Raw genomic sequence first — 22871 nt, 5'->3', positions numbered from 1 at the left:
AACTCATCAATAAGCCAGAGCATTAGTCAAATTTCATAAAATACAAGCAGTATTTTAAAAATGACAATTTTATTTCCAAGAACTCAACTACATTCAGTTTAGCTGAGCAAATCTCTTAGATTATGATACCAGAAATGATTTAAATCTGTGCCCAGAAAGTACACATTTTAGGCTTGAGGATACATGTTTATTTTAAGCAATATAAGACCAGCTGGAACATCAATTTTAGAGGGATATTGAACTATGCACTAAAGGAACAGAACAGATAAAACCTACTCATTCAAAAAGATCAATAATTCTATTAATGATGAAAAATACTTAATCAAGATCTTTAGCCTAGTATTTCTGCTCATGAGACTCCTAAGGAGACTCTACTCTCTATGCAGTATTTACCTGGGAACCTTGAGTTATCAATTACTGACCATCACAGGCAACTGCTACCAAATGTAAAGTTTAGCTTTTAAAGCCAGGACAAGATGAACCTCAATTTCCTACAGCTAGTGTTTACAAGAAGGCTAATTTTCCTCTAACATCAGGATCCTAAACAGCTGCAAAAACATCAGGCCCATTCAATCCAGTCTTACCTGCTGAATGCCCACATTCTTCAGAAATTTTTCTAGATTAAGTAAGGTTATAGTCATAGGGATAGGATATTTTCTCCAACTATTTTCAAACTATATAATCTACAGGTTCAACTCTCACTGCCTGCTAAACTAGCTTAAATCTAAAAGCAAACATTTTTTATAGCAGTGTGCCAAGTACTTTATACAATATTCTCTTAACCTTTAAAACCACTATGACAGGGACTTCCCTGGTGGCGCAGTGGTTAAGAACCCGCCTGCCCATGCAGGGGACACGGGTTCGATGTCTGGTCTGGGAAGATCCCACATGCCGCGGAGCAACTAAGCCCGCGTACCTAGAGCCCCTGCCCCGCAGGGAGAGAAGCCACCCCCACTGACAAGCCCGCGCACCACAATGAAGAGCAGCCCCCGCTCGCGACAACTCGCAACTCGAGAAAGCCCACGCGCAGCAATGAAGACCCAATGCAGCCAAAAATAAATAAATGAATAAATAAATATTAAAAGAAAACCCCACTATGACAGTATTATTCTGTTTTACAGATGAAGACACTGAGGCACAGAACAACTAATTAGGCTAGCTCTAGAGATGCTGATGATCAAATTAACAGGCATACCTTGGAGGTTCAGTTCCAAACCACTGTAATAAAGTGAGTATTGCATTAAAGCCAGTCACACAAACTTTTTAGTTTCCCAGTTCCTATAAAAGTTATGCTTACACTATCCTCTAGTCTATTAAGTGTGAAAAAAACCCAAAAAAACCCCACACACACCCAAAAAACACAAACAATGTATATACCTTAACTAAAAAATAATGCTGTTGGAAAATGGCAGCAATAGACTTGCTCAAAGCAAGGTCACCACAAACCTTTAGTCTGTAAAAAATGCAGTATTTGCCAAGCGCAATAAAACGAGGTATGCCTGTCTGTTAAAAGGAAAACTCTGTCTCCCCTGCAGTCCCGTTCCTAGAAAACACAGGATTCCTGTTTTGGAAATCAAACACAACTCTCAGTCTCTTTGACAGACTAAATGACACCCCCATAATCAATTAACCATTTCTCAGACATATAAATTCCCATAGTTCTTAAACCTCTGTATAATAAAGTTTATTCACATGTGGTACCAAAACATCCTATCATGCCTTCTCATAGCCTTTCAAACCTTTCTTTATGACTAGTTTCTACATTTCAACCTTGCTCCTTCTATATCTTTTGTCTAAAACTCTCAGGTAAACTCTAAATTTGAATTAGTTTACATGCAATAACGTACACCCACGCTTTGACTAATGTATACACCATTGTAACCATAAAGAGAAATTTCTTCATGTCCCTTTTGTCCACCTCAGGCAACCATTTATCTGCTTTCTGTCACTACAGACTTTTGTGAAGTGGAATAATTTTTTTTTTTTTTTAGAGCTCTTAACTAACTTTATTATGGTAGTCATTTTGCAACATACACTCCTAGCAAATCATTGGGTTGTAAGCCTTAAACATATACAATGTTATATGTCAAGTATACCTCAGTAAAGCTGGGGGGAAAAGAACACAACGTGAGACCTACCCTCTTAACAAATTTTGAGGTGCACAATACTGTATTGCGAACTACAGGCCCTGTGTTGTAGAGCAGATCTCTAGAACTTATTTGCCTGGCATAACTGAAACTTTACATCCACTGAGGAACAACTCCCCATCTCCCCTTCCCTCAGCCCCTGGCAACCACACTGTATTCTCTGTGAAGTGGAATAATTTTTAACAGTAAAGGACAAACTAAAACAGCTGACAAATAAATGTACTACCAACAGGAATAAAGATATGTTAAAGCATGCCCTGCTCTAAAGGAAAGAGTGAGAGTACATTAGAGTGGCTATATTACCATCACTGAAATGGAACTCTGACTTCTGAAGTAACCGCAGGGTTAGTTTACCAATCCTTAGCTTACTCACAAAAGGACTGTGACAGAAAAATAAAATAAAATGTGCTATATTGGCAGGACCTGACAAAAAGGATTTTGGGACCAACACACCTGCAACAACTGAGAGAGATGTAAACGTAGTATTTTTTACTTCTGTAATTATACCAAGCACTGCAATAACAGTTGATTAAAACCAATACTAATAACGTCTATGCATAAAAGATGGTAAATGTTGAGATAAGTGAGCTCTATCTCGGTTTATCTTCTCAGATGCTCCCTAGGAAGGTCTTGAGATTCCCATAATTTCCTAGCCCAGAGTAGGTGCTGAGAAACAGATGGACAAAGGATGATTCTAAGAATGGGGAGTTCTGAAACTTAAGGGTTGTGGTGATGACAGGAAAGAACTCTCTCAAGTGTGTTGAAAAAGAGGTCCATCTTTCACATCCTTAAAAGGATCCCAAAACCTTGATATACAAGTGACCCACATGTAAATGCAAAGCTCAACTGTCAGTTAAAAACTAAAAGCTATGCCCAGGAAAAACTAATTCCTCAAAAGAATCCACAAAACACAAAGACCTTCAGGAAAGAGGGTTTCTAACACATTTTGAGCCAACAAACCCTGTGCTCAAATGAAATGTTCACTTGGAAGCCCAGTATTCCCAACAATTGAAAAGGCTTAAGTTGGTGGCTAAGCATAGACTGTTCTTGAGTCTTTCCTACGCCCGATCTCACTGAAAGAGTCCTAAAAGCAGTTCATAACCATACCCTCAAAAGCCTATGCTTGCAATTTTCTTAACACGTGAGCAAAAATACTTTAAAGTTTCACTGTTGCAAAAAGGTTCATGTTCTACATTTCTGCTTTACTAGGCACTAAAGTAAAGAAATATTTGAGTAAAATGTTTTCAAGAGGCATTTAAAGTTACTTGGTGGTAATATTAAACCAAAAATCTGACACACAGCATGTCCTAGGGAGTCAGAATGAAAATAAGTGTGCATGTGTTGGCGGTGAGCAGAGTTTATACTGTATGCCAGATCCACCAAGTTAATCCACACCACAGGGAATTTCCAGGAATCTCTCCATTAAGAACGCAGACGCAGGGAATTCCCCTGGTGGTCCAGTGGTTAGGACTCTGCACTTCCACTGTAGGGGGCCCAGGTTCAATCCCTGGTTGGGGAACTAAGATCCTGCAAAGTGCTCCAGCCAAAAAAAAGAATGCAGCAGACTCAAACCCAGATGATGCCAAACTTCCCCCATGTTCCAATCTAATCCTGGTTATTAATTCCCAACAGACACTGCACCATTTTTTTAAATGGTGTATAAATCAGAAACAGTACTGATTTATTGGTTCCGACATGTTATAGACCACTACATACTATAGTCTAGTGTTGCTGGACGTTGACTTATTTAAACTTAAAAGAGCAAATCCATTTTTAATAAAAGCTCCCAAGTTTATTTTTATCAATAGACACTAGAATGTGCTCTCTATTCACAAGAGCCTTTGAGCTATTTTCACAACCAAACACCTTAATATATGGTGAAAGAAAGCTCAGCTTATTTTACACTAATACAACTGCTGCAATCACAATACTATGTTTATAAACGAAATAATTTCCTCTTGGACATCATAGCTGGGAAGAAAAGAACATGTTTAACATTCCTTATTTACACCTTCATATTGGTGTTTTTTGATAATACATTTTTCAGGAAGAGCTGCCAAGGAAAGAAAAGGCTCCCAAGAACCACACACTGCTCCCTGGAGTCTTTCATGAGGTCGTGAGTCCTCATGTCATCGAGAGGGTAGCTCCAAGAGGAGTGGTTGCAGCAGCTGGGCACTTGCCTTGTTACACACCTGCTACAAAGGCTTCTACAGTTGATTGTACTTCAGAAGAAACTGATACATCTCTCAAATAATCACAAGATAATTCTGGCAGCAACAGCCCACTTGACACCAAGCTGGATGAATATGAGTCTTGGATTTCTGAAGTGAAGACCTCCCTGGAAGTAGAACAGGGAGAGCTGAAAGTTTGAGAGTACTGTTTCAGAGACATCTAAGCAGGAAACCCAACCTTAACACATGACCAGTTTTCTAAAAGGACTTTTACTCATTAAAAATGAGAACTTAAGATATTTTGAAATTTACACTACTATTATTATTCTGAAGAAGCCTAAGGGTATTTCTACCTTTATTATTACTTTTACATAGGCATTTGATGACTTAGCACTCAGCTCACAGGTTTAAAAATAGACACAATGGGGGAAAAAAAAAAAAAGACAGACACAATGCTGTCAAAGTCACCTCTGCATTCTACATCCCACAGAAAAATGTTACTTACCACAGAGAATACCTTTAGAAATAATCGGCCAGAAGGATGACACTGGTACTACAAACATGAGGTCTGGAGCAGGCCTCCAGGAAGGTAGTTCCAGGAAGCTACATATCAGAACTGGTAAGTAGAAGTTCCAATAAATTGTGTGATCATAAGACCGTATGAACTTTTGCCATGTTGGACCAAACGTGATGGATAATAACAATAGCCTACACTGAGTACTTAGGATCATCAGGACAGGGGTGGCTTTAATTGACAGCAAGAGGAAAGCCAATAATGGCAATAAACATCCTTAAGTTTATTTTTCAGCTGATAAGGTTGAAAAAAACTAACTCTAGAGGAAGAACACTAAAGGTGACTGCTGAAGAATTATTTTTAAAAAAACAGACAAGAACAAGAATGAATAGGAAATACATAAAGGTGGGGGGAATCCTAAAGGAAATGAGCCCAACAGGCTAAGTTTGAAATGCTTGGGTAAAGGCTGCCCAATGAAATGCCTCACATTAAACTCTAAAATACATCTAAATGAGAAAACTGAAATACAGGATTTTCATAGTAATATACTTTTGCAAGTGAAATTGACAAGATTAGGCTCTCTTAAAAAATGTGTCTTGACTATCTGATGTGAAGACTAAATTTCTTCTGCAACAAGTATGTACCTGTACAGAAGTGAAATATGTAAATCCCTATGGTAATTAAAATGTAGTAACATTACAGATAACTATTATAATGCAACATAAACAGCAGCAAATACATAACCATATTATTTCAAGCTTTCTAGTTTTCCTGGTGCAGCACAGGAAATAACCTTTTAAACAAATGCACTTAACTACTATTTTGATTACCCTAGGGCAGATCTCATTGCCACTTCACCAAGAGGAAAATTTACTTTTATTATATAAAGCATGTGTCCATTACAATGACTGCAGTAAACACCAGGTTAAGGAAGACTGAATACCTCAGAAGCCCCTAAACATCTTTACCAGGTAGCAGTGGTTGCATCTCCTCTAGAATAAGCATGTTCAGACCTTTCCAATCATCATTCCCTTGTTATTTAATCTTTTTATTCCTCTATCTGCCCCCTAAAACATCGGCTTTACTGGTTTTGAACCATGAATGGAGTCACTGTTGTTTTCCTACTATGACGTCTTTTGCTCAACTTTATAATTTCAATTCCTTCACACAGATAGATGGGACTGGAGTCCATTAATTTTCATTGCTGTGTACTATTCTTTGTAGATGTACAACATTTATTTATCCAAAGAGGACCTATAGGTTGTTCCATTTTTTTGCTATATTGTTTATAAACACCATAATATAATTTCTTGCTGTTATTTATGTACCCAAGGGGAACACTGCTCAAGTTGTGGTCTGCAAACTAGCTGATCCACAAATGAAGAACCAAGCAGTGTGCTACTTCACCTGGGAGTGAAACTGCTATGTTGCTAGTGAAAAATTGTTTTTAAGCCTTTTGCTCATTTTCCTACATGTTTTTTGCTTTTTCTTATTGACCTATAAGAGCTCTTCGTGAATTCAGGATAGCAAATCTCTCTCATTTTGAGTTTTATTTATTTTGCTATAGTATCCATGTTGAACATACTAGAATATCCCATCCTACTCTTGGTCATGCCAAACATAACATGCAAACCATGCTGAACCTAGATGATGAACTAAGGAGAGACTATACTTATATAGGAGCTCTTTATATACTGGGCACCACAGTATCTTTGCAGTAAAAAACAACAAATAGGGAATTCCCTGGCGGTCCAGTGGTTAGGACTCCACGCCTCCACTGCAGGGGGTCAGGGTTCGATTCCTGGTTGGGGAACAAAGATCCCACAAGCCAGCCCCCACCAAAAGAAAGAAACAGATCAAAAATAATCTGAAGTCATATATTCAACGTAAACTTAATATTAAGTTCAGTCTGTATGAGCACATGAAGTATAGCAGGGAGCTGGATCTTAAGAACATGCTGGGCAACTAAAGAATTCAACTAGAATATAAAACTGAAAAGCCCCTACAGTCAAGAACAGTTTATTAGACAAACCTAAGGAGAAAGAAGAGAATGTGTAATTCTTATGATTCTTATTAACAGATATTTTAAGATTAATATGGCTAATATCACTCACATTCACAGTAACAATTATCCTAGAGTGATGCTGTCCAACAGAACTTTCTATGATGATTGAAACGTTCTTTGTCACTGTCCAAAACAATAGCCATTAGCCACATATAATTCCCAAGCACTCAAAATGTGCCCAAGCAACTGAACAGCTGAATTTTTAATTTTATTTGATTGGAATTCTTTAAATTTATATAGCTACCTGGCTAGTGGCTACTGTACTGAACAGAGCAGTTCTAAAGAATGCTGTTTTCATAAAAAAATTTTAAACTTCTAAGGATCAAGTCCACACACATCACAGATAAAAAAACAGGAACAAAAACCATGGTACCCCCAAATAATTTTGCTCAAGGTAACAAAGATCAATTTACAAGTTTACAAGACTAAACAGTAAAGGAAAGAAAGGTCAAAACTCCACACCAAGTAAATCCTAGAGAAATGAAATGTGTGCTTACATAAGATAATGAAGAAAGGTGGAAAAGTTTAGAGCAGAGCATTCCAAAAGGGTTTTATCATCTTGGCTCCTGCTGCAACTCACTCAGTTACAGGCATTTAAGACCTCATGGTGGCTGGGTATGGTTTGGGCAGGCTGAACTTCATCAGCCTAATCCTTGCAACTCAGTACGCTGCACAAATATTTTCTACTTATGCCATAATGTTCTTCACATTATTCCCTGGATTAGAAAAAAAGATGGCCAAATCTTTGTTTCGGTTAGGTTGTGACAAACTGCTTCAGTGTGCATGGATGGCCCTGGAATGGAGGTGAAGGACAAAAGCATCTGTGTCTTCTAGGCCTTACCAGCACGACAGCATTGCACTTGCAACGGCCTCCTTAGGCCGGTCTGAACAATGGCCAGCCTAAAACTGCAGCCCACCATTTACCTAGATTTTATAGCTTAGGACGTACAGTTTACACAATATTTTATTTACTCCTAATCAGAAGAAATAAGTGTCTCTAAATGCTTTTTTGAGGGCAGAGGAGAAAAACCCCAAACTCAAAAACTCTGAAATTAAGACCAAAGGGAGTGTAATGGAATACACAGATTGGTAGTGACTATTAACTTTCTCAGCTCACTATCTTCTGTAATAAATGCAAGAACAATTTTATTCCCTTTAAAAGTGGTCTACACTGCATTCTAATCTATTTGGCCCCCCCAGAAAAGTTTAAATTTGCCTGAAGAAAGAATACCATGTCCCCCAAACCGTTTTATCCATTAACATCCTATTATTCCCATTGGGCTTATAGAGAATGCTTTTTTGCTACTTTACACAAGCAATGAGGCACCATTGAATACTACTTTTTGCATGCCAAGGGGATACACATACTTTAAAAACTGGTCCCTAAATCTGTGTTTTCAATGATAGTTTTATTCGTCTTCGCGGTCAAAGAGCACCAACAACCATTAATAAAAGTTCTGTGAATTTGCTTACATCACAGAATCTTTAAATTACCAAATATTGGTAATTTAAATTGAATATTTAAAATTTTAGACAAAATTTGTCCGTTTAGACAAATCAATTAATTGAATCCCTTTTCTATTCTTAGAAACAAAACATTAAAAGGTATATGTTAATAATTAATTCAATCTGACTTCATCACTAGATCTGCTAATAAAAGCAGCTGGTTAGAAGAGAATTTAGTTTTCTGAAACAGACTTTAAAATTTTTCCATTAGGCTGATCTATTAATTATAATCGGAGCTCTAGCTAAAATACCTTGAAAATACAGCCCACTGAAAAAACTACTGCAGCGTAGAGCCTAAGAAATTTAAAACGTACACAAAAACTCTTCCACAACTAGAGCCCTTCAGTAATCTGAGATATTATTAAGCTTAAGCATTTGTTATATCTTTACAGTGCTCACACATTACACCACACACACATCCAAAAGAAGAAATTTTACTATGCAAGCAGCTTATAAAGTTTCCATATACTTAATGAAATGAACTATCTAAAAATTCAGATGGTTACCTGATTTGAAAACCTAAATCTGAAGCCAAATCCTAGAGCTTAGACCACCTGCACAGAAATCCTACTGGAGTACTAGACGTATAACATGGTTCATGTAATTATATATTTTGCAATGCTATGTGCTAAGTGTTTTCCATGAAGGCCAGTGTGTTCCAAACAGTATTGTCGCTCCACAGGAAATATCAGGATTTCAATGTCTAGTACTGCAAACAGCTATTAATATCTAAGGACATTTCTGGAATGTAGAATTTCTCTTGCCACCTTTACTAATTCTAGTCAAGAAACCTTTGGGGCAAGATATCTTTCTGGATTCAAAATTTCTGATTTTAGAATGGCAATTTAGTACATATACGTTTAATATATTATTTAACGCTCTCCAGGAGGCAGCAGAATTAGGAATATTAGCACTAAATGGGATAAGTCAAAATAAAAATAGCCTCAAATTAGCTCAGATTCAGGTCAACTTTTTGTTCCCCAATCAGGTTAAGTCACATCAAGGAAGCTATACATTTTTTTTTAACTTTTCAATTTTGGAATTACATGAATAAGGGATTGTGGCTGTAGCTTTATAGCAAAGCACCAAGAACTAAAGTTTCACTTAACATAATATACACTGTACCTGGGCATAATAAATCAGTCAGTCACTTTGGCTGCCGGAACCTTCAGAATGAAGTGTTAGCATTTTCTATCTGTGCCTATATACACTACACCTCCACAAACAAAAAAGAGGGGGAAATTATAGACTTTCTGAGTTCTACAATATTAATTATCTTAAAGACTTTTCCCTGAGTTGGCAGAATCATTTATAAATGTATGAGCTCACTAATATGTTTCTCAAGTCTAAGAGGAAACACCAGTAGAAATATAAAATATAATGCAAAGTTAGGTTTCCATTAAAGAGACTTGAAATAAAAATCTTATCCTTTAATATGGTCTTCCTTAAAACATGAAGCTTGTTATGAAATTTCCATCTTAGAATCTATTCCCCTCTCAACTATGGAGTCAACTACACCCCACCCAGAAAAGTTTTATATCTCTAAGACAACTTGGGAGAAAACATCAGATATGCTGGAAGGAGAATAGATGACTAACAAAAATTAAAGAGATAACTGGCTTGGCACTGAACTGGTGGCAACTGTACTTCTCTTTAATATGCATACAAGCCACTTGGTTAAAATGCAGATTTCTGATTCAGGTTTGGGTGGAGCTGAGAGTCTGCAGTTCTATTCTAGGTTATGCTAATGCTACTGTTCCAAAGACCACACACACTGCATTAACAAAGGGCGATTAAAACCCTCAAAAAAAGAGAAATCATTGTATCAATTTACAGTTAAAGGAACTGTTCTAGTTCAACTTTATTTTACAGCTGTGATTAAAAAAATAAGCAATTCGCTCAAATTCACACAGCTAGGAGAAAGCCAGTACGGGAAACCCTCCAGTCTGTGTTCCAAGTCAGTAGAACTTTCAAGAATTCGTATTATTTAAACTGTTTCCCCCCTTTCTCTTTAGACTTAAAAAAAGAAGTCTAAAATTGTAATTTGAGGTTAACAGTAAATGTGTTGAAAAGGTCTGCTTTAACATACGCTATCCAATTAGATCTCTTTCCTGAAATTTTCTAATGTTACTCCCTCCAAGTCTCTAGCCCACTTAAAGACATCCAAACCTCAACACCAAAACCCAAATTTCAATTGCAAGAAATCTACAAATAATAAAAAATTTTAAATGAACCACACAAATCTAGCAGCACAAGTTCGAACAACAGTTTACTGTGGAACTGCATTTTGCATAGAGGTTTAAATTCAAAGTTAAATCCATACACAGAAAATCAAGTATAGTCAAAAACTATCCCTGAAAATCTCTTGGGAAGGTAGCCGGTTGAGAGATAAGCATGTATCATCTCTCAGTAATACCTCTAAAGACAACCAGTTTTTCTACCAGGTGAGTATTACACAAAGTCTTTTTGTGAAAAAGAACATAAACTTAGAAATTACATTGTATTTGGCAAGATGCTCATAACTAGAAAAACAAGAACTAAGATTCACCTCTTATATCCCATGCTCTGTGGAAGAGGTTTGAGTGGAATGGAGAGCAGAATTTTTTACTTGAATACTTGAATACTCCAAATACTTGAATCTAACAAGTTAAATGGTTGAATGGCATGATAAACTACTACCCACACCTCATTAAAACACAAACAAAAAACCATCTCTCCAACTTATATTAAAATCTGGAATAGTAAGATTTCCTAAAACTTACCCTGCAGTATGTACTTAGATATAGTAACAAATAAGGATCCAGCCACTAGTAAACAATGCATACAACTGAATCAACTTTAAGGGTAAGTGGGGGAGTTCCCTGGTGGCCTAGTGGTTATGATTTCGGGCTCTCTCACTGCCATGGCCTGGGTTCAAGCCCTGGTGGGGGAGCTAAGATCCCTCAAGCCACCCAGTTCGGCCAAAAAAAAGGGTGGGGGGCGGGGTGGGGCATAAGTGGTAAATACAATTTCAAGTTTTGAAAAAGACTGAGCAACAAGAACTCTCCTTTACTTCTATTTTACAAGACCGTCCCTCACCCTCTGCAGATGTGAAAATACTTACATGGACAAGTTAGGAGATGGAACCCCCCTATCATCAGCTAGGTTCCCAAGGTGGCTCAGCGTTGAAGTCGAACTGCTCTCTATACAGCACTTCTCCTAGGCCCTCTGGGTAGTTGTATACTTGGTCAGAAAGTTCGCCCTAAAGAGGAAAATAAAAGTATGTAAGTCCAGTGGTAAAAAATGTTAGGTGGCACTTCAAGAAGGTTAAATTGATGTAAAGATTAAGTGCGGGAAGAAGTTTTAGTTTGAAGTGTTTCATTAAAGCACATTACACAAAATGATGTTTTCAAAGGGTTTATCACAGTACCAAGTACTTTTTTATGTAATAAGCATTTCCAAGCTGCTAGAGTACAGAACTTAAAGAATTTGAGGTCATGGTCATCTTACCAAGTTACTCTATCTACCTACTCAGTTTCCAGTCTTCACCGAATTTCATTTTTGCTTTTATTTGTCCTCCAAAACCCAAACTTCTAAGTGGCCTAAAATTTTAAGATCTCCAAGTGCCCTCACTAACCTGGTGTGTGTGCAAGATATTATATGTATATCTAATAGTCTGAAACTACCCACAAGCCTTCTTCTACTCTCCAAATTCTACGTTCTTCTTTGCTTAAGTGTAAAATCCTACTACATATCAAAAAGAAAAACATTTTGTGACTTAGCTAATACACTAAGTACACATGTGAAATAACTTCTGAGACCTGCCTTACATATCCAACAAGTAACCTCTTAAGGTTTACCTCCTCCTCATTCCTAATCTAAGTCACTCTACTATCACTAGGAACAACATATGAATGTGAACGTGCTTGGCACACTACAAAATGCTAAATAAGTTTTAGAAGTGGTTTTTACCTATTATGATTTGACAGGATAGACTTATCACCTCTAACCTAAACAGCTACATCTATACTTCTATTTGTAATTCAGTGATTGCTACCTTAAAGTAATACAACCTGACAGTATCTGCTAGAAGATGGGTGGTAAGAAGGGAACCAGAAAAATAATGAAATTTAGGAATTAGAAGAATCTGAGATTTCAGAAGCACTCTAGACACATCTTAAGCATATCTCATCTCAACCAGGATAGAGGCACCCTTAGGGGAGATAAAATGTTCTTTCAATCTACTAGGGGTATCCTGCTCACATGCTCAATGACACTTATGGACAATGAGGCAAAAATCCATACTAGTATGCAACAGTGACTATATCATCACGTTAGATTCCAACTAAGTACTCCAAAACAAAGGTTCCAATTCTTCCCAAACCAAGGTAATTTTAAAAGTAAATTAAAAGCCGACTCACGCTAGCGACAGAGACAGAGTTTATCCTTAACTGTTCTAAGGAATAGGATAATTACCCTGGCTGAGACATTTTCATCCACACCCCCACCCCACCCCGACCCACTATAGATCAATAGCTATTTTGCTGCTTAATGCAACCCAGGAGCAGTACTGTGAAATGTTGAGAACATTACACTTCAGACATTCAAGAATGTTCTTCAGCAGGATCTCTAAAATATTTCCACCTAACGAAAAAGATACTAGTAGGAAATGAAGGCTCTAAACTTTGAAAGGCACCCTTTAATATAAATAAAAGGGGTACAGGGCCATTTACATACAGGATGAACTGAATGTTCACCTGTACAGTCACGATAAACCATAAGAGAAGTTTAAATAAAAATATGAAGGGTTTCCCTGGTGGCTCACTGGTTGGGAGTCCGCCTGCCAGTGCAGGGGACGTGAGTTCGAGCACCAGTCCGGGAAGATCCCACATGCCACAGAGCAACTAGGCCCGTGCGCCACAACTACTGAGCCTGCGCGCCTAGAGCCTGTGCTCCACAAGAAGAGAAGCCCACGCACAGTGACGAAGACCCAATGCAGCCAAAAATAAATAAATAAATAAATTTATTAAAAAATAAAAATATGGAAAAATAGAAGGTAAAGGGAAAGATAAATTTTTCTCATTTAGAATGTTTCAATCAGTTGGATCATGTACAACACTGCAATCAAATTCAATTGTTTGAAGAGAATGACCCTTGCTACACTATCTTGGCAGACAGCACAGGGAGAACTAGAGTTAACCGCGTCAGCAGCTGGCCAATAAATCACCAAAAACCTCCCATCACTTTTGACAATAACTACCCAGAAACTTAGTATCCCCCAAATTATCAGTATTTCTCTGAACAACTTACATTGCCTTTACCAATGACTTTTCAAGTTGTTCTGGGTATTCTTTCCAAAAACCCCAAACCCTAGTCCAATCATGAGAAAAATATCAAACCCAAATTGGGGACATTTTACTGGATATCTGGCCAGTACTTCTCTAGACTGTCAAAGACATGAGAAACTGTCACAAATCAGAGATGACTGGGGAAGACATGACAACTAAGTGTAGTGTGGTATCTTGGATTGGTCCCTGGACAGAAAGCACATTAAAAACTGGTGAAATCTAAAGAAAGTCTGGAGTTTAGGTGGGAGTAATGTATCAAAGTCAGTTTCTTAATTTTGACAAATGTACTATCAATACCTCTTATAATAAGGTAAACGAGGTGAGAAGTACAAAGTAACTTCATGTTATCTTTGTAAGTTTTCCATAAATCTAAAATTATTCCAAAATAAAGTTGTTTAAAAAAAAATCAGGCAACATATTCATATAATGGACTACTACTTGGCAGTTAAAAGTAACAATTTACTGATGAATGGATGAATATCAAAAACATTCTGAGTTAAAGAAGCCTTTTACAAAATACAATGCATACAGTATATGCCTATGGAAGTTGTAGAATAGACTTCCATAATAACTAAGCTATATGGTTAGTAAAAAGTCAGAACAGTGGTTGCCTCTGTGGGTTGTGAGAGATGGAGTTTGAAGGGGCAAAAGAGAATTTTCTGGGTTTGATGGCAATGTTCTCATCTTTTGTTAAAGGTCTGGATTACTTTTTTCTGTCAAACTCGTCAAATGGTAAACTTAAGATTTGTACATTTTGCTGTTATGTGAATTTTACCCTATTAAACTCTATTTAATGATATGTGCATACTGAAGTTGGAGGGGTGAAGTGTTCTGGTGTCTCCAACTTATTTTTTTTTAAATTATTATTATTATTTTTTTAAATTTTATTTATTTATTTATTTATTTATGGCTGTGTTGGGTCTTCGTTTCTGTGCAAGGGCTCTCTCTAGTTGCGGCAAGTGGGGGCCACTCTTCATCGCAGTGCGCGGGCCTCTCACTATCGCAGCCTCTCTTGTTGAGGAGCACAGGCTCCAGACGCGCAGGCTCAGTAGTTGTGGCTCACGGGCCTAGTTGCTCCGCGGCATGTTGGATCTTCCCAGACCAGGGCTCAAACCCGTGTCCCCTGCATTGGCAGGCAGATTCTCAACCACTGCGCCACCAGGGAAGCCCTCCAACTTATTTTAAAATACATAGAAACATAAGATTGATGAGTGCACAGTGGAATGGCAAATAAAGGAAAATGTTAAGTGTTTACTGAACGTAGGTGAGGGTACAATTCTTTCACTCCCTCTGTTATGTTTGAAAATTTATAAGTTAAACCTGGGTGGCAAGACGGACGGCACTGATTATTACTTGATTCCGGCGCCTACCATATCACCTATAATCATCAGGAGCCTATCTTTCCTTCTAACTCTTCTGGGCTTATTTGCCTTCATAACCAGCATCTGTACTCTCCTACAGTTGCAAAAGAAATCAAAGGACTGTTAGAGCCTTGCCCTATAATCATTAGCTGTATTTCTGCCAGGCTCGTCCACATCAACCTTTCCTTGATCACACATCAATTCTCTCCCTTAAGTGTCCTCCGGTTCCCATCCAAGCAGGGGGTTCAACGGTGGAAACCCGACGGGACACAAAACATCTTCATGTATCCACGAGGCAACCACAAAAGCCAGTTAAATCTGCTGAAACATGGGGCCGTAAACTGTGTTCCCGACCGTTTCAGGTCGCCGAACCAGCAGCTTAGCCTAAGAAACACACGTTCAGGATATACATTGGGGAAGGGTTAAAACAGCACCATTAACTGCCAAAACACTGCTTGATAAGCCACCCAAGCCTACCGCTCTCCCTCTCTCTGCCCTGGAATCGTGGCGTGGCCGGGAAAACGAAGCCATGGTGACTAATCCTCGGGCTCCAGGAGGCGGCTGGGGTGAGTGAAGGCGACTCGGCCCAATCAGGAGCGCCGCAGGGGGCGGAGCAGCAGCCCCGAGGCTTCCAGAAGGGGCCAAAGGCCTCTTGCTCGCTACCTGACACCGGGGCTTCCCCGCCGCCTGGCCCCTTGCGGCGTCAACTTTCCTCCAGCAGAGGGGGGCCGCACTCCCCGCACCCTCGAGCACCCGTCCTCCTCCGGCAGCTGTCACAGGAGGCCGGCGCCGGGCCCGCCCCGCTCCATTCATAACCTAAGGCCGCGGCGGTTGCAACCGGTCGCGCTCCCGCCAGGCTCCCGGAGGCGAAGGCGCGGCGCCGCTCAGGGTCGGGCGGCGGGACCAAGGCCCCTCAGGGCTGCAGCCCGTCCCCCTCCCCGGAAACAGCAATGCACCACGGGAGCGGGGTGGGGGCCGCACGCCGCCCGGAGGCGCCGCCGACCCCCGGCGGCGAGACCCCCGCGCGCGCCCCCCACACACACACGCCCCCTCGCCCCAACAGCAGCTGGTCGGGCTCGGCCCGGCGGCCAGCGGCCGCCCGCCGCCCCGGCCCGCCGCGCCGCCGCCACCGCGGAAGCACCGGCAGCCGCCACACACGCCGCCATCCGCCATGTTCGAGGCGGCCGGCCGCGGGGCGCTGCGGGGACGCCGACCGGGCGGCGGGGCCCAGCCGGAGGCACCCGGCAGCACCCCGAGGCCGGCCCCGCGCCCCGGCCCCGGCCGCGCCCCTCGGGTCGGTACTCACGTGAGATAACGGCCCAAAGAGTCGGGTAAAGCGTCTTCTCTTTTTAGGCGGAATTTTTAAAGAGGGATGTGGTTACCTTGAGCAGAAATACCCAAGGCGGCCTGGGCCATAGGCTGCGGGGACGACGTGGGGGGAAAAGCGCGGCACCGACACCAGCTGTGCAGCAGTGGCGGCGGCGGCCGAAGGAGAGAAATAGAACAGCGCGGGCAGAAGAAGAAAGGCGAGGGCTGGGTGCGGAGAGGATTCAGCCTCGTCACACCGCAGAGCAGAGAGCGAGAAAGGATGAGAAGAGGCAGAGAAGGCGAAGGAACGAAACACTGCAACCGAGCGAAGAGCCAGAGAGTGTGAGAAGGCGGCGCCAGAGACGCCATTATTTATATCAAGGGGGGCGGGTCATAGTGACGTCACAGCGGCCGGGTCGCCGCGGGAGCCGGGCGGAGTGGGGCTGCGGCCCGGAGAGAAGGGAGGGGGCGGAAGAGAAAGGGGTACGGCGAGGAGGGAGAGAAAGGGTCTGGGGCCGGGCGACCCCGCGACGCAGGTGCCGGTCGTCCGGTAGCTTCCCGCCCTCGGCAGCTTCCCCGCCCGAGGAAGACCGCCGCCCGGACGTGGGCGGGCTGGGGATGAGGGAGGTGGCTCCGGCAGAACGCTGCATCGCCCGCGCCCCCGCCGCCTGGGCGCCTGCGCTCACTCCCGAGGCGGGCCCGGGCGCTTTAGGAACTGGGCCCGGCGGCCGCGGCGCCGAGCGCAGTCCGGGGCCATAGGCTGCGCGACGCGTGCACTGCCTGGAGAGGGTGAAAGGGAGGTCCGTGCCAGCCACCCCCGGAGACTCCCTCCCTCGAGAGCCTCCGCTTTGGAGGGCTCTGTAGGCTGCGCCTGGGGACTGCCCTCCCAGGGTGAAGCTCCAGTCCCCGCGGGATGCAGCGCTGCTTTTTGGAAGCGAGTTCCTAATGGCCAGGACGGCTCGGCCCAGTGTTCGGGTGGTTGCAGAGGCTCGTGACCGCGTGGAAATGTCCCCGTGCTCGCACGTTGCAGTGTGGTGCAGTAGGATTTTTTTTTCTAAAGGAGTGACATTTGTGTCTTCCTTTTTAAAAGAGTTGGTGCAGTCAGACCCAGTCCTTATTAATGAAGGACCAGTGTCGTAGAGGGCATTACCGACGTTACAAGGGCACATTACTTTAACCCCCTACGTCTCGTTGCGCGGTCATTGAATTTTACTACTCCGTAACAAACTTATTTTTACTGGCGAACCTAGGACGACCTGCATGGCTTTTAGTTTATTCTCATCTTTTCAAAATGTCTTCGCTCTACTCATCAGAAACCCTGAGTCCTCCCGTGCTAATGCCTTGCAACTCAGACTAAATGAAATATGTACTGACACACCCCTCCAAAATCTTTGAGATAAAGACCCAGACTTTTTTCCTCTGGTACTTGCCGACCGTCTGTTTACTTTGTGAGCTGCACTGTGGTTGATTACTAAATCATGAGATAAGAAAGTAAGAGAGAGAACATTCCTGAGTAAAACGGTAGCAACGCTGAAATGTACGCTCTGGGATGAAAGTATTAGGTAGAAGTCAGGAGCTGTGGACTTTTCCTGATTTCATATCTCCATATTTTACTCTGCTGTCTCTTGATTTTCTCTTTCACTCTATAAAAATTATTTTCGCTTCAGAACATTTATAAGCACAGCACTTTACTAGACCCCGTCCCTGGTGGAGGGAGGAGGGCTAGAAATGAATACCCCACTTGAAATCTTGCTTACAATCTAGCAGGGGAAATAAAACAACTACACAAAATAACTAAATTGTTGACAGATAAATAAAATGTTGCACGGAACCTAGTGGAAGTGGGAAATGATTGCAGCTAAGTGAGAGAAAGGCTGGTGGGGAAAGGTAGAGATAGATTTTGAGAGCAGACATTCCAGACATGGGAAATAAGTGATTTTGAGAGCAGATATTCCAGGCAAGGGAACTGTGTGAGAGAAGGCACAGAAATGGGCCAGTTCAGAGAACCGAGTGACCTTTGTGACTCCAGCTTAGGGCCTCGTGTTGCAAATGAGATGGAAAAGGTGGGTTAGGGTGAGATCAAGAAGTGATCAGAGCTTGGACTTTATTCTGGAACCATTTAATCAGGGACATGATATACTCAAAGATATTTTTAAAAGATTACTCTGTCATCAGTGGAATTGAAAACAGAAAATGTGGAAGAGGGAGACAGTGAAGGATACTCTTATAGCAGTTAAGAAGAGTACCAGGAGTTTCAGAATAGATGGGAGGGAAAAATCAAAGAAAGAGTAGAGGTAATCTTGAATGTCAAGGGAAAGGAGAACTTGTCAAATGATTTGGAGATATGAAACTAATCAACAGGGAGAATTCTGGAATCATGAACAGAGATAGAAATAGAATGACCTAGTTCAGAGGGAAGACTATGAGCCTTCCTTGAGCATAGTTTGAGCTGTTGATGAGATATCCATGTAAAAATGGTCCAAAAGCCCCTGGAAACAGGGAGATCTGGAACCCTTTTGTCTGTGAATTTGGGAGCCTCTCCTACAGACATGATAATTAAGGAAATGTTAAGGTCTACAGGAAAAGGGATATAAGCACAGGACTTAGAGAAATGCCAGAGAGAAGATAGGCCAGTAAAGAGGACCAGCCAGAGGAGTAGGAGGAGAATCACAGTAGTACCATGTCAAGCCATTCAGGGAAGGTGTTTCAAGATGGAATGAATGATCAGCATGTCATATCCCTGAAATGGCTGAAAGGGGGTTCTGATTTAGGAAAATGGGAAGTCATCGGTAAACTCCAAACTCAGGTTAAGAAGTCTGGATTTTTAACACAAAAACGTTTCAATCATGGGAGTGATTTGAATTTTAGAAAAGGGTAGAGTGTAGGGGTGGGAAGAAAAAGGACTATACATGTGTGGCAGGGAGAACACTTGGAAAGCTATTATAAGGATCCAGTAAGGAGAATGATAAGGGCCTGAAAACAAGTTATGTGTGACCTTTAACTGAATTTCAGTGGAGTGGGAGGCACAGACATGTGGCAGAGGTTCCAGTGGGGAGCAGCTGAAGTGAAGTCAGTGAATGTCCACTCTTTCAACTGGATTAGACCCTAATCCAACATCATTTATACAATGAAGCAACCCAACAATTTATCATTCAAACTATGTGCCCTCACAATTAGTATTTGTGTATTCAAATCTAAATAATGCTAGCTTTTAATGAATACAATAGAGCCTTAAAAACTGTATTTCAATGAACTAGACAACATAGTATGTAACTTTAACAGAATGATAGCTGCCTAATGAGAACAGCATATTTAATTGCGTTTCGGGTTCGAGGTTTGGGTTTTTTTTGCCAAGTCAGGTTACACATACACAAAAACACAGGTTGTGCCAGAGAAAGTATTATCATTAAATAGAGAGCCTTAAGATAAAATGATATAATACCATTCACACTTAGATCATACTGGTCTGTTGATTCAAAGTTGTTTGCCTTTGTGCCAGTAGATATAAAAGACTGAATGAATTAGATTGTTGATAAAGACAAGTCACTCAAAAAACAATGGGTAAACCTAAAATTACTAGCCTGTAATAGAAATATCTTGTAGTCACATATATAAATGTGACAAAATAAAGAGCCCAGTGGTAACTGAGAGTGAAAATCCTAATTTAATGGGAATGTTTAAAGAGAGCTTAATAAGAATTTCTATTGCTAAGGTACATTCTTAGAGTACGCCTTATTATGTAGAAAAGCAAAATATATAGATTTCAAATAGTTAAAACATTCACACTTTAATATGTTATGATATTTCAGTTGTCCACCACATCTTTTTGTGCACTGATAATATTCGAAAAAGCTAACTTGCTTATCAAGAATCTGGTGCTATGTCTTTTACGGACAGGTAAAAATGAGTAATTACTCACTTGCTCTGTAAATTACTTTGCTGAGCACAGAGTTCAGATTATACACCATTCTCTCTTTGAACAGAATGGATATAAGGTGCTATCCTTTATTTGCTAAGAATTTGTTGTTATAATCTTTTAGAGTCGTAATTCCTTTACCTAGGTTGATTTTCACCTCAGATGAGGAATCACTTAATTTGGAAGGAGACTATTTATTGCCATATTTAATTTTTTTTTCTCACAAAATGTAGGGATCAGGTCAGCAGGGGTTATGTGGCATTCCAGTCCAGGTACCCTGCATCCCAGCACTGATTTGAAATCGCTCATGTCCATCACCCATATCTTTGTCCACAGGACAATTTGAACTATAGAATGGTATGCCTGGCAAGCAAAGGGTGAGAGAGCCCAGATACAAACCCAGTTTGAGGGAAAAGAATTTTTTTCTATTTTCATTGCAGTGGTTGTGTATGTCATTAGATATGGGTCAGCCTATCTCCCAAGTGATTTGGATGGTTTCTAAGATAAGCACGTCATAAGCAATACACTGACGTCTTTTATTACTTCAAGAAATAACAAATTACTCACTGTTAATTTAAGAGGACTGTTTTGGAAACCTGTGTAAAAGGGCAAAGCAATAATCCAGCTTTACAAATTAAATGTAACATACAAGTATTCCCTCGTGCTCCAGTGGTTAGGACTCCAAGCTTCCACTGCAGGGGGCACGGGTTCGATCCCTGGTCAGGGAACTAAGATCCCACATGCCACACAGCTTGGCCAATAAATAAATAAATAAATAAATAATTTAAAAATAAATGTAACATACATGACTAGAATAATCAATGGACGTGACCCATGAGTTTACTCCCTCATATCTTTCTCTAATCCTTGGAAGTTAGGAAATCCTTGGAAAATTAATCTCATTTTCACTTTGCTGTCAGGCATTATCTGATAAGTGTTTTGTTTGTTGGGTAATACATAGCAAGATAAGCTTGTATCTCTCTGTCTCAAAACAACTTCCTGGCAAACATCCTAAACTTTTTGGTTCAGGGCATATAGAAGATAGGAGCTCTGAAATCTATTCTTGTCCAGTTTGAATTATGGTTTACTCTATTTTTTAAAATAAATAACCTAGCCTAGGTGCTGTCACCTGAGCACCTAAATGATTATTAATAAGTAACTGCGGGCTACATTTTATTTAATGAGAATTTTTGTTACTTTGTCATTTAACTTGAAGTTTTGCAAGTTCTCAGATAAACATTTATATCAATCTAAATTTGCTTTACCTAATACTAACTAAAAGGAGAAAAGGCCATGCAGTAAAGACAATAAAAGATTAGTTCCTTCTTTACTTAAATAGGGAGAAGAAACGTAAATGACTTGATTTCACAAAAATAATATTTTTGTGTCATTCAACCATCTGTAACAACAGTAGTTTGAGAATCTTCATTTCATCTAGGTCCTACTTGTCTAAATCACTTAATTCTAAGCCACCTCCATTGCTTTTATTTATTTATTTATTTATTTATTTATTTATTTATTTATTTATTTATTTATTTAATTTTTTTGGCCGCACAGCATGCAGGATACTAGTTCCCTGACCAGGGATCGAACCCATGACCCCTGCAGTGGAAGCTCAGAGTCCTAACCAGTAGACGGCCAGGGAATTCCCCTCCATTGCTTTTAGAAAATGTATTCCTCATTCCTTTGGGAGAACATCTCCCCTGCCATACCCTGAGTTCTGCTGGGAACTGCTACCTTCTCAAACTTCTGCCTTGCTGGGACAAAGTAACCAGTTTAAGGGTTGACAACTTCTCACCCTCTCTTGGGGGCAGAGGCAGCTCAATAACGATTGGCACATTTTTGATTCAGACCTTGGTTGGAGGGAGGAGGAATGGACGAGGGAATCATTTTTTCTATGGCTCAAGTCATGACAGTATGAGCCAGGAGCTGCTGCCATAAGGGTCCCAGTAGAAAGCTATGTGAGAAAATGAAGCCACTGCTCATCATGAAGAAGGGATAGTCAGCATTTTAGTTGTCCCATTTTTCTTGCTCTTCAGTTATGCCAACAGAAAAATTCATCTTTCTTACTTAAGTTTTTAGTTCCAACTAGCTTTCTGTTACTTGCTACTAAGAATCAAGGCCTACACAGGAGAGTGAAAGGAAAAGACCTTCATTTAGGTTAAAAAAATCAATTGCATGGGAATTCCCGGGCGGTCTAGCGGTTTAGTGCTTTCACTGCCGTGGCCCTGGTTCAATCCCTGGTCGGCGAACTAAGATCCCACAAACCGTCTGACCAGCCAAAAAAAAAAAAAAAAAAAAAAAATCAATAGCACAAGTACAAGACAGGAGAGACCTATTGTTCATTAATTATCTAAATAGTGCCTAGAGAAGGTAGTTGGCCACAAGCTTGCCATGAACTGATAAGGCATGTGTGGAATTGCTAAAAAACAAAAGCAAAACAAAAAAAAACTTGAATGCAATAATTTTGAACATTCAATAAATTAATGCATTAACAGAAGTACAGGTTAGAAGGGAAGTAGTGGTTTGGTTTACTGTTTTGGTCAGAAACCAACG

General features: G+C 40.6%; 1 protein-coding gene and 1 non-coding gene across 6 annotated transcripts in view; one reads left to right on the top strand and one right to left on the bottom strand.

Annotated features, from left to right (window-relative positions):
* The window catches only part of AZIN1 (antizyme inhibitor 1), a 31639-nt gene extending 14886 nt beyond the window's left edge, over positions 1–16753 (bottom strand). For 2 of the 5 annotated variants that reach the window (XM_036830111.1, XM_036830115.1), the window contains exons 1-2: positions 16398–16753; positions 11507–11644 (exon numbers count right to left, since the gene is read on the bottom strand). The gene's annotated coding sequence lies outside the window, so the exon portion shown is untranslated. Of the gene's footprint in view, positions 1–4327; positions 4486–11506; positions 11645–16397 lie in introns of all 5 variants that reach the window. The other 3 variants (XM_036830112.1, XM_036830113.1, XM_036830114.1) reach the window with 3 other exon arrangements.
* On the top strand, positions 3593–3666 carry TRNAG-UCC. The gene has a single exon. It is a non-coding gene; the product is annotated as a tRNA-Gly (tRNA).
* Positions 16754–22871: the final 6118 nt, after the last annotated feature.

This window comes from Balaenoptera musculus, chromosome 17 (genome assembly GCF_009873245.2).
Source record: "Balaenoptera musculus isolate JJ_BM4_2016_0621 chromosome 17, mBalMus1.pri.v3, whole genome shotgun sequence".
Lineage (NCBI taxonomy): Eukaryota > Metazoa > Chordata > Mammalia > Artiodactyla > Balaenopteridae > Balaenoptera > Balaenoptera musculus.
The sequence above is the reverse complement of the archived record's forward strand: the minus strand, read 5'-3'. Positions and strand labels throughout refer to the sequence as shown.